Raw genomic sequence first — 18,142 nt, forward strand, 5'->3', positions numbered from 1 at the left:
ATTGTGTCAAAGCTAATAAAGATCAACCAAACTCTAGACAGTGCAAAATAGACCACAATGCTTTCTCCCCATCCTGCCCGATACTCAGAAACTATAAAAGATTATTAGTTAGACAAACAACATATGAGTAATAATGGCCTTACTACCTCTCAAGTATTACCGTCCTCAACCTCATAATGGCTAAGTATGAATTCAAAATACTGCAAATAAACGCACAAAAAAGCCAAGCTGCCTCCTCCCTTATAATGAAGACGGCGAATGACCTGGATGTTGATATTATTCTCATCCAGGAACCATATACCGTAAAGTCAGAATCGCATAGTCAGATTTGGAACCTGGCAAGTGTCTTATCACTGTGATGACAATGAGAGGCCCAAGTGTGGAATTATTGTAAGAAACAAAAATATTGGTTTAGCCCTCGTCCCCAAATTAAGTTCTAATAGAATAACTACTGCGGCAATACACAACGGCCCAGTGAACTTTATCATCTGTGTTTACTTCTCACCCTTCGATAGGGATGATGAATGCATCAAAGAGATCAGCAGAGTGCTCAGAGAACTTAGAGGGAATACCTACATAGTTGCGGGAGACTGCAACGCCAAATCCCCCCTCTGGTTTCACGAGGAGGAGGATTACAGAGGCAGATTAATACAGGACCTACTGAGTGAAGAAGACGGGATTTCCCTCAATACTTCAGATCTTCCCACCTTTTTTACCTCTAGAGCTAAGGGCTGGACCGATGTTTGTTTGGCCCCCACAAGTGTGGGCAACCTTATAAAAGACTGTAAAACATTACTTCTAGATTCAGCTAGCGATCACCGCTATATTTTAACAACTTTCAAGAATAATCAGATCACCCACAGCAAAAACAACATACATTATGGACAACGCACTAATTGGGACCAGTTCAAAGCTTATTTTGCTGAGAACTGGAGGAGGTATAACTTTGACAACCTCAATAGTAAAGAAAATGTTAAAAATTATGTAAATCATATCACTACAGCTCTAAAAAAGGCACAGACTCTCTCCACGTATATAAAAGAAAATAGAAACGTCACTCACTGGTGGGACGACAAACTAGAGGAGGAAAAACGTAGGATTAGAAAAATGAGGAGAAAATGGTTAAGAGAACAGAATGAGGAGAGAAGAACACAAAAAGGCAGAGACTACGCGGTCGCCTTGAAGAGTTATAAGAAAATATCAACCGCGCAAGAACCATGGCCTGGAGGAAGTTCTGCAGACGACCGGACCTTGATCCATGGGGAAAACCCTACAAGATTGCATTTCAGAAAAGTAGAACAGCGACTCTGCCAAACATACTCAGTACCTCAACAGGCAATAATGTAAATAAAATAGAAGAGAATGTCGATAAACTTTTGAATTACCACTTCCTGAACAACGATATAGGTAGTGACCAACCGTATCACCGGAAAATAAGAACCGATCTTAAGGACATTTACTCTGCACCGGACGATAGTTGGTTCTCCTTTGGCAAAATAAAGAATGCAATCAACTCGCTTGCCAGCAAGAAGGCTCCGGGCCACGACAGAATAACGGCCGAAATGGTGAAAAATGCCTTCGCTGAAATTCCGATCGCTTTTGTGGTTCTGTTTAACGGATGTCTACAAAATGCTTACTTCCCCAAGGAATGGAAGATAGGAAACATAAAATTTATACAAAAAACAGAAAAACCAAATGAGGAAAAGGACTATAGGCCCATTAGTTTACTTCCTGTCCTGGGGAAGATTCTGGACGGGCTCCTCATAGGACGGATTAATTGGCACTTGGCTAAGAATAACCTACAAAACAACAACCAACATGGTTTTAAGAAGGGGCATTCTACAGTGACAGCAATACAGAAAGTGACCAATTTCATAAATGAGGCCTGGGAACAGGATAAACATGCTCTGATTGTCAGCATTGATTTTAAAAAAGCGTTTGACCACCTCTGGTGGCCAGCGATAAAGCATAAATTAAGAAAAGTCAAGTGCCCCAAAAACATAACCCTTTTAATGGATGATTATCTCACAGACCGGAAGGCAGGCTACCTCTCCAATGGAGTTGTCCATTATCAAAGACATCAACCGGGGCTGCCCCCAAGGCTCCGATGCGGGCCGGGACTTTGGACACTAACGTACAACGACCTTCTCAACTCGATACCAGACATAGAAGACATTAAAATCCAGGGATACGCAGATGATACAGTGCTGATGCTAAGGCATCAAAACAGCGGCATCTTGCAAAGAAATGGAAACCATATTTTAGACAAGATAAGAGAGTGGAGCGACAACAACAAGCTCCCCATCAATTATACAAAGTGCGAAGCTCTTATTTGCACAAAGAAATCACGTAGGAAACAACTACAACGGCCGCTCTGCCTTTACATTGGAGGCCAAAAAATCAGGATAACCTCGCACCTAAAATATTTGGGGGTCCTAATTGACCCAACTCTAAACTGGAAGACGCACATTGAGGAGATCTGCAAAAAGGTTAGTCAAAAAGCCAATATGCTGCATTACGTGGCAAGGAACACCTGGGGTTTTGGCCCAAAACAGTGCAAACTGATCTACAAAAGGGCAATCGAACCCTCTCTCCTCTACGCGGCCCAGATTTGGGGTCATAGAGCAGATCTAGCTCATAATAAAAGAAAGTTATTATCTGTCCAAAGGAGTTTTGCCATTCGGATCTGTAGGGCGTACCGTACTGCGCCCACGGACGCTCTGCTTGTCCTGGCGAAGCTTACCCCCATCGATATAAAAATTAAAACTTTAATATGGAAAGAGAATCTGAAAAACATCGAGCAGCGGACAGATACGGGCACGGAAGTAACAACTAGATTATCAACTAACTCAGTACCTCCAGAAAGCCAAGAACTTATAAATGAAATAAGAAAGTATGGTATTGACAAATATTGCAAAGGACTTGAAATAGACCGCCACCCTGCTGAAGAAGGCAGCAGCTTAATCAACATCAACAGCATGCACCTACCGACTTCAGTGAATTGGAACTTTTACACAGACGGTGCCAGTAATGAGGAGGGCACAGGAGCAGCTTTTGTGGTCTATAATGCAATCACAAATGACACGGTACATGAAGAGTATTACAAGTTGGGAGAACTCTGTACCAACAATCAAGCCGAACTGTGGGCGATGTTTAAAGCCCTCAGCTACGCCACGGCAAACATTAAACGACTCAAGGGTACCATCAATTTCCTCACGGACAGCCGCTATGTACTAAATATTATAAATAACACTAAAACTACAACTGTAACTGGAACAAAGATCAAACATCTTGCCCGAAACCTGAATAAAAGGAGAACCATTGGATTCTACTGGGTTCCTGGGCATAGTGGCATAAAAGGAAACGAAAGAGCCGATTCTCTGGCAAAAAAGGCAGCCTGCTCCCAGAACCCACCATCTTTTCAGAAGATACCACTCAGCTATATTAGTGCTTTTGTCAATCAAAAATCACTAGACCTTTGGCAAGCGGACTGGGACGCCTCCTCCACGGGTAGAACCACCTATTCTTTCCTGCCTTCCGTCAATGAATCCTCCATATCCAATCCAATGAAAATGCATTATCTCCAGCCTGCCTATAGTCTAACCCAGTTCTTTACTGGGCACGGGAATCTCCCGAGTTACCTCCACAGATTTAAAAAACGTGACCATGGACACTGTGAGTGCGATGGGCGCTCGCACGGAGATGTCATCCACTTTCTAACCGACTGTACCAAATTTGACTTCGAACGGCGTGAACTCATTATACACTGCCTCACCAACGGCCAGAGCTGGCCACCAACGACTCTGGACTTCCTTTGTGCGTCGAAGGACACTTTTCAAAAACTAAAAAACTTCATAGACAACTGTAATATTTTCAATTAAGCCGCCATCAGCGGTCCGGAGTATTAAACTAAACAAGGAATCGTCCAGCTAAACTGGCATTGCTTCGATGTAAATATTGTAAATATTTAATTTTTAAATTTTCTTTATTATATGGGTGGTACTACTAAGCCGCCAACAGTGGTCATGTGTGTATGCTCAATAAAGATTCGTCCAGCCAACTAGCATTGCTTCAATGTATATATTGTAAATATTTATTTGTCTCTTCATAATACGAGTGGTACTACCGAGCCGACAAGCAGCGGTCATGTGTGTTAAACTCAATAAGGAATCGCCAGCCAACTGGCACCGCTTCAATGTATATATTGTAAATATTTAATTGTTTCTTTTATTATACAAGTGGTATTAATAAGCCGCCAACAGCGGCCAAAGCTCAACAAGGAATCGTCCAGCCAAACTGGCATTGCTTCAATGTTTATATTGTAAATATTTAATTGTTTCTTATTTATAGGAGTGGTATCACTAAGCCGCCAACGGCGGTCATGTGTGTTAAGCTCAACAAGGAATCGTCCAGCCAAACAGGCATAGCCTTACTGTATATACTGTAAATATTTAAATTGTTCTTTAAATTATGAGATGTATCAACTAAGCCGCGAACTGCGGCCTGCTGTATAATATTCTACAAGGAATCAACCAGCCAAATTGGCATCTGCTTCAATGTATATATTATGTAAATTCTTTGCTTATCTTAATTAATGCGATGTAAGATGCGAAAGAGATCCCATTCCCTACCTCTTCCTTCACACTGTTACTATCAAACTTCAACCTCTCTCCCCCCTCCTCTTCTCTCCCTTTTAACTTCCTAAAGGCTAAGTCACTGACAGCCTTCTAACTTTAATCCCAGTAATCCCAGTACTAATGTATTCGTAGTGTTGATCCACTCTATGGTCATGCAAGGGAACTGTGTATGTTAGGCTCAAAGCCTGAAATCGCTTGTTGAGCGAAAAAAAAACGACCACAAAGTGAAATTTGCACCATGGCTTTCATGATATTTGACCATGACACGTTGTGGTGTTAAGAAAAGCCATAACGTATTCTGAATGTTAGCTGATGCAACCACAATAGAGGATCATACAACGCACAGTGGTTTGTAACTTTAAAATATAGATTCTAGCCTCGAAACATTTTTATTTACATTGTTTGATGCTGAACAACATTAGTTCTACAAGTTTTTTTAGAAATTTAATTTTCATACTTAAAAACATTTCAAAGAAAAAAATGTATGGAGAAGAATACACATTTGTTTCTTTTGTTTTGCTAAAAAGTGCTAAAGGTCTAACTACATATACTTGTAGGTGCTTGATATACTATACAAGAAGAAATAAAAATCAGCTGCTAAAGTTAAAAACCACTGCGTGACGGATTTATTACAGTTAAAAGCCACCACATGTTCTGGATGTTAGCTAATAACGAGGTGATGATAAAAAAATAAAACTTTCTTTTTCATTACGGTTTATTTATCTTCAATCATCTTATATAAGTAAGTAACAAAATTATTCACCGCATACAGAAATGTAACGTTGTTACTTTTAAACGTTTAACTATTCGTGCATTTTATGTTCTTTGAGAGACATTTGAATTTTTTATCAATACAGTATCTTTTACAGTGACACATTATAAACTGTTGCTTACTTCCAGATGTTAGCGTGGATGCTGAGCGAAGTGTTAATGAAGTTGAGGTACGTCCCAAATGTTAATAAAGTTACTCTCAGAAATTGTAAATTGATAACGAGCATAAAGTTGATCGAGAAGACGTTCCTTGTTTCCTAACTGATAGAGACCCACCCAATGGATTAATGCTCGTAACAACAGCTAAAACATTTCTGGGAGCCGCACGTTCCCTATCAACATCGGGCACTCTAACTAAAACGAACCAATTTCAACTGCAGAAAATTATCCTAAATTGAGAAAACTCTCCGAGCTTGAGCTCATGCTCAAATAAAAAAAATAAGACGAACAATTTTATGACACAGATCCCTGTACTATTATTGTGAAATAATAATCAGAATTCTTAATTCGTTGTTTTTATAAATTTTAATAACTAAAATGTCTTAGGATTTTTAGAGGTATTAATTTACATCTGATATGGAGAGTGCCAATGGCTCAATGCATGGAGGTTGAGAAAAGTGAAATCCTACTCGGGTGTAATATACAGTAATAACTTGGTTATTGTCGACTTCGGATTTTGCCAATTGTTTTCGGACAGATTATCGACGAAAACCGAGGTATCACTGTATGGTGTACACCCATGTACCTAGCATCGATCTGCATTATTTCTTTAGCTTCTGTTGTCCTATCCTAAAACCCTCCAGTTATAGGGAAAAAACAGAATGGTTTCAGGCTAAAACTTTTTCCAGAGAAACTTGTGGCAGGATAAGTAATAGCATCAGAACACAGGGTAGTTTTACCCTAGATTTACTCTAAATATAAGACTAACCAAAACATTACTCTGAGAGGTTGAAATTACTCTAGTAAAGGATAATTACCCTAGAAACGGCAGCGCTGGTCAAGAATGAACACAATACAAACTCCGCAAGTGTTTGAAATGTGCCCATTGACAAGTTAGAACCTATCCTTCGTATTGTGGTTGCATCAGCTAATGTTCAGAACGCATTATGGCTTTTCTTAAACACCACAATGCATCGTGGTCAAATATCATGAAAGCCATGACGTGAATTTTGCTTCATGATCGTTTTTTTCACTAAATGAGCAATTTTGGTCTTTGAGCCTAACATGTACACTCCCAGAAGAAACTTTAATTGTAAACACTTTTCTGTTGTTATCTGTTACAATATATAGGGGCCACTACAAGACCTTTACATCAATGCCTCCAAGAGTACATAACATTTATAAAAAAAAAAAAAAAACACTACAAAACATCACTGCTTTATCCACTATACTCTTAGAAAAATACTTACATACACATGTGGATCAAACCAAACTGTTAAACAACACAGGTAAAAATATGCAAATAATGTACCTGAAAAAAATTGAAATTTACAAGGTGGCAAGGGAGGAAATGGCCATCAACTATAAAGCTAGCAACACATTGGCCAAGGCACGGAGAACCTTATACCAGATACAATTGTATCGCAAGAACAAACATGTCATTAGCACTAACCAACCTAAGCACTAGATTTTAAACAGTCCAACACGTGAAGTTCAACTTTTAGAAATTAAAAAAACATTTGATAAAAATTTCATCATACGTCCATCAAAAACCTTGTTCTACATTTGAAAGACTGCAGAACCCGAAGGTGGAGGTATAAAACTCCAAAAATGTTCGTTCTAGTGCTAATATCACATGTTACTGCTGGAGTTTGGGTATCTTAAGTTGACTATTTTATTTTAAATAATGGTTGGTGGATGGTAGAGGTTTATACTATCGATTTACTATGGAACAAATTGTTTTTCTGAGACTTTTGGTGGAAAACCTGGATGGCAGTATATGGAGGTGCAGTTTAAAGGGAGTTGACTGTATTACATTGGAAAAGCTAAATAGGAAAATATCAACACATACCTCTAAGAAAATGCCAATTTAAGAGAATACTAAAACAAAGCATACTTGACTTCTTAAGAGAAAAGATAAATAAACCTTAGATCTGCTCTGGCCAATAGCTATTAAAATAAAAGGATAAATACAAAAGGATAATGATTGTTGTTGACCAAAGTATAGGTCTGAAGTTGAAGAAACAAGAGTTAGATCAAAAGGTACAGTTTTTAAACATACAGATAATTAAGATAAAACTGTGTAAATGAAAGTTATCTTTCAGCCTATTTACTTACTAAGGGTTTAAAGGTTAGTAAATAGTCTTACTAATAGTAAATAAGCATACTATTAGGTCAAATGATTACAGGATTAAATCGGGCTACTTTACTGCTATTATAGCGGTAAAGTAGCTCGATTTAATCTGGCAATTGTTTGGCTTATTACTAAAATACTGGGCTTTGGGATGTTTATATATGCATACTATATATGTAAACATGCAGAATTCCAATCCTTAATAGATAAGGTATTTGATGTAACAATAGAGCAGTAAAGAAGATGTGAAAAACCAAAAAATTTATTTCAAGATGAATTCAGTGTTTCAAGGGAAGAAACTGGAATATTGTATTTTCATGTGTATAATCTGTGGATTGTGTGTGTTCAAAAGACAATTGAAAGAGGGTGGGGTTCTACAGCAATTTTGAATTGCAATCACAAACTTGCACCTATGGAACAATGGCTATTTCCATGGGCACGAGGCGTATAATGAGGATAAGTTATATGATTTTATTTTGTTCTAGCAACTTTTTATGGGACATATGCTCCCACAGGTTATATGCACAAAAATATAATATATTAAAAAAATAGCAATAGCTCACGGAGTAAGAGCTACTTTGATGGAATGGTTATAAAAGTTCACAAGATGAGAGAAAAAAAATATAAGAAAATGAAAGATCAGTATCAATACTACTGAACTACAGGTAGACCTCGGTTTACGCCGCAGTTCCGTTCCTACAAAAGCCGGCGCAAATCGAATCGGCGTAAAATGAACCCATATTTGCAGTGAGGTAGAAGGTTAGGTTCTAGTAAGTGAAAAATAAGCAAATACTTTTGTTTATAGATACAATGCAAAATACATATATTATAAATTTAATTTTTAAAATGTATAAAATAAAGTGAAATGTTTTTATTAAAAAATCTTAAGAAAAACAAACGATATTTCAAAGTTTCGGATCTCATATTTTTCGGAAAAAAGTTAGATTTTTGTTTTCTTTCATTAAGAATTTCAGAATATGGTCAAATGGATGCAATGATGTTCCTTTTTATATTTGCATTTCACTTCCAATTGTTGTCTAACTTGCAAAGTTCATCCGTCAAACTTTCCATACTTGAAAGGATATGCTTTAGATGGGCCGTTTTCATAACTTTTGGAGTTTATTTTTCTTCCTTCTCCGACTGTTTACGATCTAATTCTTTGTATAATTCTTCTAATTCTTCTTCATTTTTGAGAGTGGCTGATCATGGACTTCTAAAAGTTCTGTCACATCTTCCAATCATGCGCAAGTCTGGTAATGTCTTCAATTAAATTCTCCTGATGTGCTGCTACTTCAAAATTGTGCATGAATGCTGGCAGAAGTTTGTCAAACTCCGTTTAAGGATTTTGCTGAAACTTCATCCCAAGCCGACTTGATGTTCCTAATGCCTTTCAAAATATTGAAAGACTGCCAATAGTCTTTAACTGTTTTATCTGAAGTGTCTAAAACTCTCATCATTTCCACAAATGTATTACCGAGATATTAAGCTTTGAAGGTTGCAATAACCCCCTGATCCGTTGGTTGTAAAAGAGATGTTGTATTGGGAGCATGTAAACAACCTCATGTAAACATCTTGTGTGACCCATGCTTTCTTGTTCCATTTCCAATAAACTGGAAACATGTCTTTATTTAGACTCTTTAATTAAAGCATGTAGTGTCCGTGAATGATACACCAACATTGGTTTAAGTTTCAAAGTTCCTGAAACATTGGCTCCCAACAAAATAGTTCATCTATCTTTCGCAACTTTAAAACCTGGAGCGGAACGTTCTTCACGAGAAATAAAGTTCGTGCTGGTAACTTTTTCCAATATAGCCCAGTCTCATCAACGTTAAAGATTAAGTCTGGAGAATAGTTGCCTTGTTCTACATAACCCCGAAATTCCTTAGGAAAAGTAGCTGCCGCCGCAACATCTGCACTTGCTGCTTTACCACATAATTTTACACTACGACAGTTACTTTGGGAGTTAAATCTGTTAAACCAACCCTTGCTTCCCAAAAAGTTTCTTTGCCTCCATCTGTCTCCTTAAGATTATCAAAAATTGATTTTGCTTCTACAGTTATAGCAGCTTGAGTCAATGGAATATTTTTTTTTATTTGCATCATCCACTCATAACGATAACAATTTTTCCATTTTAAAAAATTTCACCTCTACTGTAACTCACATGTTTTACATTTACTGTCGTAGACTGTTGATCAGAGTGTTTAATTTTATCTGCATTTTTCATAATGGTAGTAACAGTGGATGGAAGTAAGTTCAAAGATCTACAGACATTAGGGCATGTTTGTCCATTTTCCATTCGTCGAATAACTTCCATTTTTGTTTCTAGGGAGATAGATTGCTGCACCTTATTAACATGTTTAGATAACCTGGTGCACTCCTTTTATCTGACATAATAACCCTCCTTTATTCTTGTATACGTGGATACCTAAACATTTAGTATTTTAATATTAATTTAATGTAAATGTATACATATCCAACAATATTAAACAAAAAAAAATAAATATATTCAATAAAAATCTTCGTTTTAATGAATGTACGACGTCGCGGCTCAGTAAATACGTCAACACTGAAACGAAAATCAGTCTAGCACGAGGAGAACCGGGGAATTACATGGCAAAACGACGAATTGCTCAGAGGCGTTTTTGTAAATGGGCATAAATTGAACTGGCGTAAACCGAGGGCTACCTGTATATGAAGAATTGGAAAAGATTCTTTCTTAGGAAGCTAGAGAGCTACAGCAAAAAGAAAATTTATTTTAAACACGCCAAATGCTATGCCAAATTCTTGGGCTATGTAAAGGCTATAATTAAATATTAGAAATTAATTAATTTGACTAGAGGTAGGCAGTTATGCTGCCATCTCGTATTAAATTTGATAATTATAAATAATTAATTTTTAATTTAGACATTTTTAATTTAATTTGGAATTGGTCATTAAATTTAGTACAACATGGCAGCATATCTGCCTACCTCTAGTCAAATTAATTAATTTCTAATATTTAATTATAGCCTTTACATAGCCCAAGAATTTGGCTTATCGTTTGGTGTGTTTATTATATAATGAGCTACGGTTGTTGATGTTTATACGTAATATGTCTAAACATAAGTTTGGAAAAATGTGTGATCACAAGCTACACTAAGATGCTAGGGAACGAATGGTAAACAAAGACTAATGTAGCATGCGCACAATTCGGGACTTTCCCTCTCCTCATCACTCATTATGTAAAATTTCGCTCGTTAAGAGAGTCATTTTTTTAATAATTTGTTTTGATTGTTATGAGAGATGCTCGTTAAGCAAGGCTCCACTGTATTGCAAACGTCATGTACAGCCTGTTTGTTTATGCTGAAACTCATCAGAAGGTCTTCACAACTTGGAAAGACTCAATGACCTCAAATTTCGGCACTACACTTGGACCAACAGCAGAATGTTCACTAAGTGGCTTCTTAATTGTATCAGCCCGCTAACTCAGAAATTTTTCAACTGTACATATCCCAGAGGTAATAAGTATATCATCAAACTCTACAAATTTCTGGAAACATCCAAACATTAACTAAATGTTGAAAAAACACGTAATTTATGATAGATGGTACTAGAAAAAATCTGTTATTCCAAGAAATCTATTGTTCTGCAATCTGTTTAAATAAGATTCTACTGTATTAGTTAAACCAAATGAAGTGTTAAATTATCAGGCTATTATACAGTTAAGTTAATGATTTTGAAACTAATTAATTTGTTTGTAACTAACCTCTGGAAAAATCAATTAATTTCTAAACATTAACTTAGCCATTTAATTTCCCAATAGTTTGGCACTTCATTTGGTTATTCCAAGAGCTTGCCTACGATTTATAAATGGGCCCTAAATAAGAAGTATAACTAAGCTATAGGAACTTTTCTCATACTATTAAAAGATTATCAAAGAAGATGAGAATAGAAAGCATAAATGTGAATGAATAGGAAGAGTGGAACAATTGAATCCATTAGAGAACACACAATAACAAAGGCAGAAACTTCTTGAAAGGTTGAAGATTTAAAATCTACAAAATACATTTTAAAACAGATGAAGTGTTTTTGATCATTGACCTGAAATGAACATGCAGAATCTAAAAGCACTTGAGATTTAAACTGTTAAAGTTGTTCAGACTTCTAAAAGGTATGATTTATGACATTAATGGCTATTTCTAATGGCTACAATTTTAATTATTATATAATTTTTTTCATAGTTTTAGTGAATATTTGAAATTACAGCTTGTAGAAAATCTGCACACTGGATAAATATTTGAAATTACACTAAACGCTGGGTTTGGTTGCGGGTTTGCGCCGCGCTCGGACGGGCTGGCCACGTGGAGTTTTCCGGGTTTTCTCCACATTTGTGGTTGTTTCATGTTCCATAATAGTGGATATTGTTCATAAATGACTAAAAAATTAATATCATTACATTTCCACTTTCTTGACATTTTACGTTTTAACAAATCAGCACCTGACAGCACGTGTTGCAGTTAAAAAATTTAAAGTTGTTACCAGAGACTTTCTTTTTCTTTAGATGCTACAATTTGGCTAAAATTCAATATATATATATAAAATAATTATTTTTGCTAAGAACGTCACTATTTTGGATAAATTTTTCACTATCACCATTACGTTAATTAAATAGGCTAAACATCACTATGCATAGCAGAATTATGCTATTGCTGGCAACAATGTAGCACTATGTACATTGTTGCCAGCTACTACTGAGTAATAAGCAAGTGAAATTATAAGCCTAATGCAATTGGCACTTACTACATGTGTTTTTTCACAAGTTTGCATGCTGGCAAGTACAGTAGCTAGTAAACTTGTCCAATTTAACAGAGCTCTTAATTATTAAAAAGTTGAAACATACAAGACGATAGAAAACTAGTGGTCGAAGCCAAACCGGATAATTTAAATTAAGAATAAATTTACAATATAAAAATACTTTACTTTTATTTGGTTTTCTTTATTATTAAATAAGATTCATACATAGCAAACTAATCGAAATATAAAAAATACATCGCTAAATTAATAGACAATCTTAAAATAAAGAACAATTATTATAGCATGTTGTTTGGCTATCTAAGGAATCTCTTCAAATGTAAATCCAACTTGAACTGTTTTTCTCAGAGTAAAAACTTCTTAAAAGACTACTGTTTCTAAAATAATTGCTAATTTTCCAAGAAGTTTTTACTTTTATCTGTACTTATGTGCCAGTTTTCTTTCTAAACTTTCTTGTAATTGGCAAATAGTCTATTCTCAGTTCCAAGTACATTCAAATCTTTACCTAAAGGCCACCACACACGTTCAGGAAATCCTTTGAGGAAACACTGCGCAGGCCTGGCCTTGAGGAATTCCTGATAGTGTGTGGGGGGAAACTGCACAGTTTCGGCGGCGTGCACAGTCCGCCGGAGCAGAAACGAAAAACCGTTTGATTTTCCTGCACAGTTTTGGACTGTGCAGGCCAACTGAACGTGTGTGTTGTCGTGTCGTTCAGTTGTGAGGCCGCCGAGTAGTGAGAACAATGTCTCGTTAATGTTTGGAAGAATTATTTTTTTATAACCTTTTTAAGTTTTATTATTTATAACCTAAAAAATTAATTTTTCAGGTTATAAATTATTTTCAAATCAAAAATTTCTCGAGTAAATTAAAATTATAAATAATTTTAATATTCAGAAAACTTCACAATTCATTTCTTTAGTTATCATAAAACATCTCAATACTCTATAACAGGGCTTCTTAAACTTTTCTTATTCACAACCCCATTTATGATTGTGATTTTTTTACAACCCCCCGCCCCAAAAATATATAAATAAAATAAAAATATATAAATATTTTGTGATGATTTATTGATTAGGTAACATATATATATAATATTATATAACACATGAAAAAATATAGTTTTAGAATTTGTTTAAAAACATACAAAAATATAAAATTAAAAATTGCACAAAAAGTTGTAAAATTGTATTTATTATAGTTACAAAAGTTATATACCCTATTTTTCATCAAAACTGCATTTTTTGCAATAACATAAATAAAAGAGAATATTGGGCAAAATATATCGTTGCTGGTATATATTTGAGCCCGGGCATTTTGGCCATCTTAGTTCGTTCGAATATATTCGAGCGCAGCCGTATACAAAAATTAAAGGAAAATTGTTTTTTAACGAGACGAATGTGCTTGCTTTTTACTGCATAACAAACTAAATCTTGGTGCAATGTTTGACACTGCTGGATGTAAAATCTCTTCGACATTTTTTAGCGATGAACGATATTGGGATTTGATATATGTTAAAGCCGAAAAAGTAATTTCACATAAATACGTGGTGTCGAATGGCAGAAGAACATTTAATGCCATATTAGAGATTTCGGGAAATTCGGTTCTAGTTACGATCCAGAATTCAGTCAAGGGCTTTTTTGAAAAATCTAGTTTTAAGTTTGTGTCTTCTAATACAGTTACTCACCACTCACACTTGGAAGAAGTTTCTAGGAAGTTAAAAACAAAGAGAAGAAGAACAAAGAAGAAAAGGAAAATATACATATACATTGAAGATATATACAAATTTGCAAAAACAATAATGGTGTACTACCACAGTTCACTCTTGTGTTACAATGGAACAGAGACAACTGAATATACTGAAAAGCGACAACACTACACTAGTTCACACTACAATCAGTGTTGCTGAATCGTTGTCTCGCTGCACGAGAAGTGACACAAAGCGCAACTCACGAAACCTATGGCACAAAGCGTGTCATTTTCAAACTCTCACAAATTATTTTCAATATTTTGCATTAAAATCTGGGGTCGCGACCCATAGTTTAAGAAGCCCTGCTCTATAATATCATTTTCTTTTACATTTTAAAAAATTTATTGTTTTAATATCCAAGTATATTAAATCATGACAACTTAAAATATTTTAACAATAAGACAATCTATATATATAAAAATGAATGTATGTCTGTCTGTGTGTGTGTCTGTATGTCTGTCCTTCATGCATTACCACACTATTTATCCGATTGCCATGAAACTTTGGGAAGTTGTTTAATACACTCCCGCGAAATTTTGTGGCATATGTGAAGACCACTATTTCCCCCTTTTCAAAAATATATTTATATATGGATTAAGGCTTTCATGTCCAACAGATGGTGCTAACTTCTGACAACCTAAGTTGGCTTTTCTGTGAGGCATTATGCTTTTCTGTTAGAATGGACTAAAGCAGATCATTTTCTATCTATCTATATAAATAAAATATAACGTTTGTTTGTTCCTACCGATTCCTTTTGAATTTTGACACAACGTTGCATTCGAATACGCAAGTGTTTGTATATAATATACACGTCTAAATTCCCCCTACTGGGGGGAGATGGACGGGATTAAGGCTTACCGTGAAGAACTCGGCTTCTATTATACTATTTTACATGCAGTTTTTTGCGTTTTTGATTGCGTTTTAATAGGGTACGTCAACAGAATGTACACTAAGAAGGGATTTTTTGAAATTCCCCCCACGGGGGAGGCGTTATACATTTATAATAGATACATTTTGAGCCACAGCAACGCGTGGCCGGGTCTGCTAGTGTTTAATAATTTATTTTTAATTGTGGATATTAAATTATAAAATTAATTTGCGATAATAATTTTTACAATTTGTACTAACATCGGTTGTGGTTGAGGATTATTAATATATATTTGCTATTTTTTTTCTTCTAATATCCAAATAAATTAAAACACAACAATTTGAAATAATATTTAAACAATAAGACAAAGTAAAATAGGGAAATAGTTTAATATAATAATTACCATATTTTACGGACTATAAGACGCACTTTTTTCTTCGAAAAATTGCCTCCAAAATTCAGGTGCGTCTTGTAGTCCGTAGCGTCTTAAGCAATTTTTTAAAAAAAATACCTATAAAATTTAAGGTGCGTCTTATAGTCTGTAGCGCCTTATAGTCTGTAAAATACGGTATTTAAATTATATTTGTTACTTATTTATTAAATATCTATACAACATACTAATTTTGAAAATATCTATTTTTTGTTCAATTAAGAATTGTTCGTAAGATAGAATATTGCAAAAAGAACACTGCTTTTTAAAATATTTGTGGTAATAACAATTCTTTTTAATATTATCTGATCTTGGACACCGAAAAAGTTCGACGTCCTAAATAACTGTAGCTTTTAAAAAGACTTTTTCCCCCCTATCTCTCCACCTTTAAATAAAAATAATTCTTTATACGTTGAGAAATAATTTAATAAGTTTTGTAAATTACTATGTTCGATCCAGCCAGTTATATTTGATGGTTTCTCGTCTATAAAATTTAACACATGAATTATTTTGGTAGTTAAATTGACTTGCCATTGATCTTTTGCTGGTAATTGATGCTTTTTAACAGAATCTATAGCCCAAGATTTCTCTTAAAAAATTAATTTTGTGATTACTGCTACCCAAACCACCACTACTACTCTTTACACATAGACTTCTACGCACATGGTTTTTTCCCGCGAGTTTTAATACAATTTGTTGCCAATAAACATCCGAGAACAGCCAGCACGTCGTCATCGGATGATATGGCCGACTGACTGACTGAAGAGATTTTCCTTCTCGTGTGTGGGCGACAGGAAATTCTGAATTTCCTCAAGGCCAGGCCTGCACAGTTTATCCTCAAAGGATTTCCTGAACCTGTGTGGCGGCCTTAAGGAAAGCTATTCATTCCACAAGAAAAACTCTATATTGTAAACTTGGAAAGATAATTTAACTTGAAAATGTTCTACACATTGAAGACTTGAACTTACTTGAAACTATAAGTAACAACACACCCAACAGCCGTAAGTGAACGGGTTAAATTACTTGGAACTGAGAATAAACTAGTTGTCTATTTACAAGAAAGTTTTTACTCCACGAAAAGCAGTTTAAATTGGGTTTAACTAGCATCATTCAGATATAGGGTAGATGTACCAGTTTTGGCCAGTGTAGTACCAGTTCTGGCCAGAAAACATATTTAACTTAAAAATATAATCACAAATGAAACAAACTTTTATTGTTAACTATGTGAACAGTTAACAATAAAAGTTTGTTTCATTGGACGAATTTGAATATGTGGTGATTATGTTTTTAAGTTAAATTTGTTTTCTGACCAGAACTGGTACACTGGCCAAAACTGGTACATCTACCCTATCATTCATTAAAGACAGTTCAAATATAAAAGTTCTTCCATATTTTATGACACTAAATAATTTTATTTCAGTTTATATCTTCTTTATCACCTTGTATAAGAGCACCACAAACTACAGCTTAGCAAGAGCAAAATGCTAGCAAATGTGCACTAGCACACCCGATGACATCAAAGATCCTGCCCCTTTCTTTGCTCCTGCACGGTATGAGCACAATGAATTCTGTGAACGGCGAGAATTCGCTCGTATCACTGTGCTAGCAAAGAGATAATCTTGCGGGAGTGAAGAAAAGGACGGGGTCTTTGATGTCGTCGGGTGTGCTAGTGCACATTTGCTAGCATTTTTCTCTCGCAAAGCTGTAGTTTGTGGCAGATCTAGTGCTTACTATTGAACTATATAAAAATGAATGCACACACATATATATATCCACAATCTGAAATAATTATTAGAGATCAGCTTACCTCCAATTAAACTGTACCAGATGGATTTATCTGATTTAAACTTTATTATTAGTAGTATTCAAGTTATCACCATTCTATTCAGGATAAATATTGGAACAACTTCTATGAAATAATTAGTCAATAGATGGAATTTGTAGCCAAGGTCCCACATGAATAAGTTACCTATATTTAAAATAATTTAATTCTTATTTTGTCAAATGTAAGATAAATTACAAATTTATTTATTTTTAAAAATTAATATATAACTTTACACTTTAAAATTAAACTTTTAAGCTTTCTTGTATGAACTATTTTATACAGGGTGTCTCAAAAATACACGGCATAACCTCGGGAATGAGTACCTCATATGTAGACAATAAAAAATAGTTTATAGGAATAGAAATGCTCAGTTTCTGAGTTATTATTGCAATGTCTTATCTCCTGCAGGCGGTTTCCTTCGTCATAAAGTGCTGACAGAATCTGATGGTTTTCCATTTCGACACGTACTCAAATCAAGAGCAAGCACGTATGTGCTTTATCTGCTTGGTCTTGATTTGAGTACATGCCGGAATGGTAAACCACCAGATTCTGTCAGCACCTTATGACGAAGGAAACCACCTGCATAGATAAGACATTCCTTATAACAACTCAGAAACTAAGGCAGACCTTGTAATGTGATATGAACAGTTAGCTGTGTGTCCTTCAAAACTCGGAAACCGAGCACTTTCGGATCCGTGAAAAACACTGATATAAATCAGTTTTTCAATCGCCGGTCCACGAAAAAATTTCACCGATCTACAGAAAGATATTTGACTGTAT

The 18,142-nt window shown here is 35.2% G+C and overlaps 1 protein-coding gene across 3 annotated transcripts in view; it reads right to left on the minus strand.

Moving 5' to 3' along the window:
* Positions 1-18,142, minus strand: part of LOC136971675 (stress-activated protein kinase JNK-like) — a 75,266-nt gene that overhangs the window by 39,776 nt on the left and 17,348 nt on the right. For 2 of the 3 annotated variants that reach the window (XR_010880200.1, XM_067266145.1), the window contains exon 2: positions 17,345-17,506. The exons of the other annotated variant lie outside the window; for it this stretch is intronic. The gene's annotated coding sequence lies outside the window, so the exon portion shown is untranslated. The remainder of the gene's footprint in view (positions 1-17,344; positions 17,507-18,142) is intronic. 3 annotated transcript variants of the gene reach the window in all.

The sequence above is a fragment of the Centruroides vittatus genome, unplaced genomic scaffold (genome assembly GCF_030686945.1).
Source record: "Centruroides vittatus isolate TY-2023 unplaced genomic scaffold, ASM3068694v2 contig_2682, whole genome shotgun sequence".
In the NCBI taxonomy this organism is placed as follows: Eukaryota; Metazoa; Arthropoda; class Arachnida; order Scorpiones; family Buthidae; genus Centruroides; species Centruroides vittatus.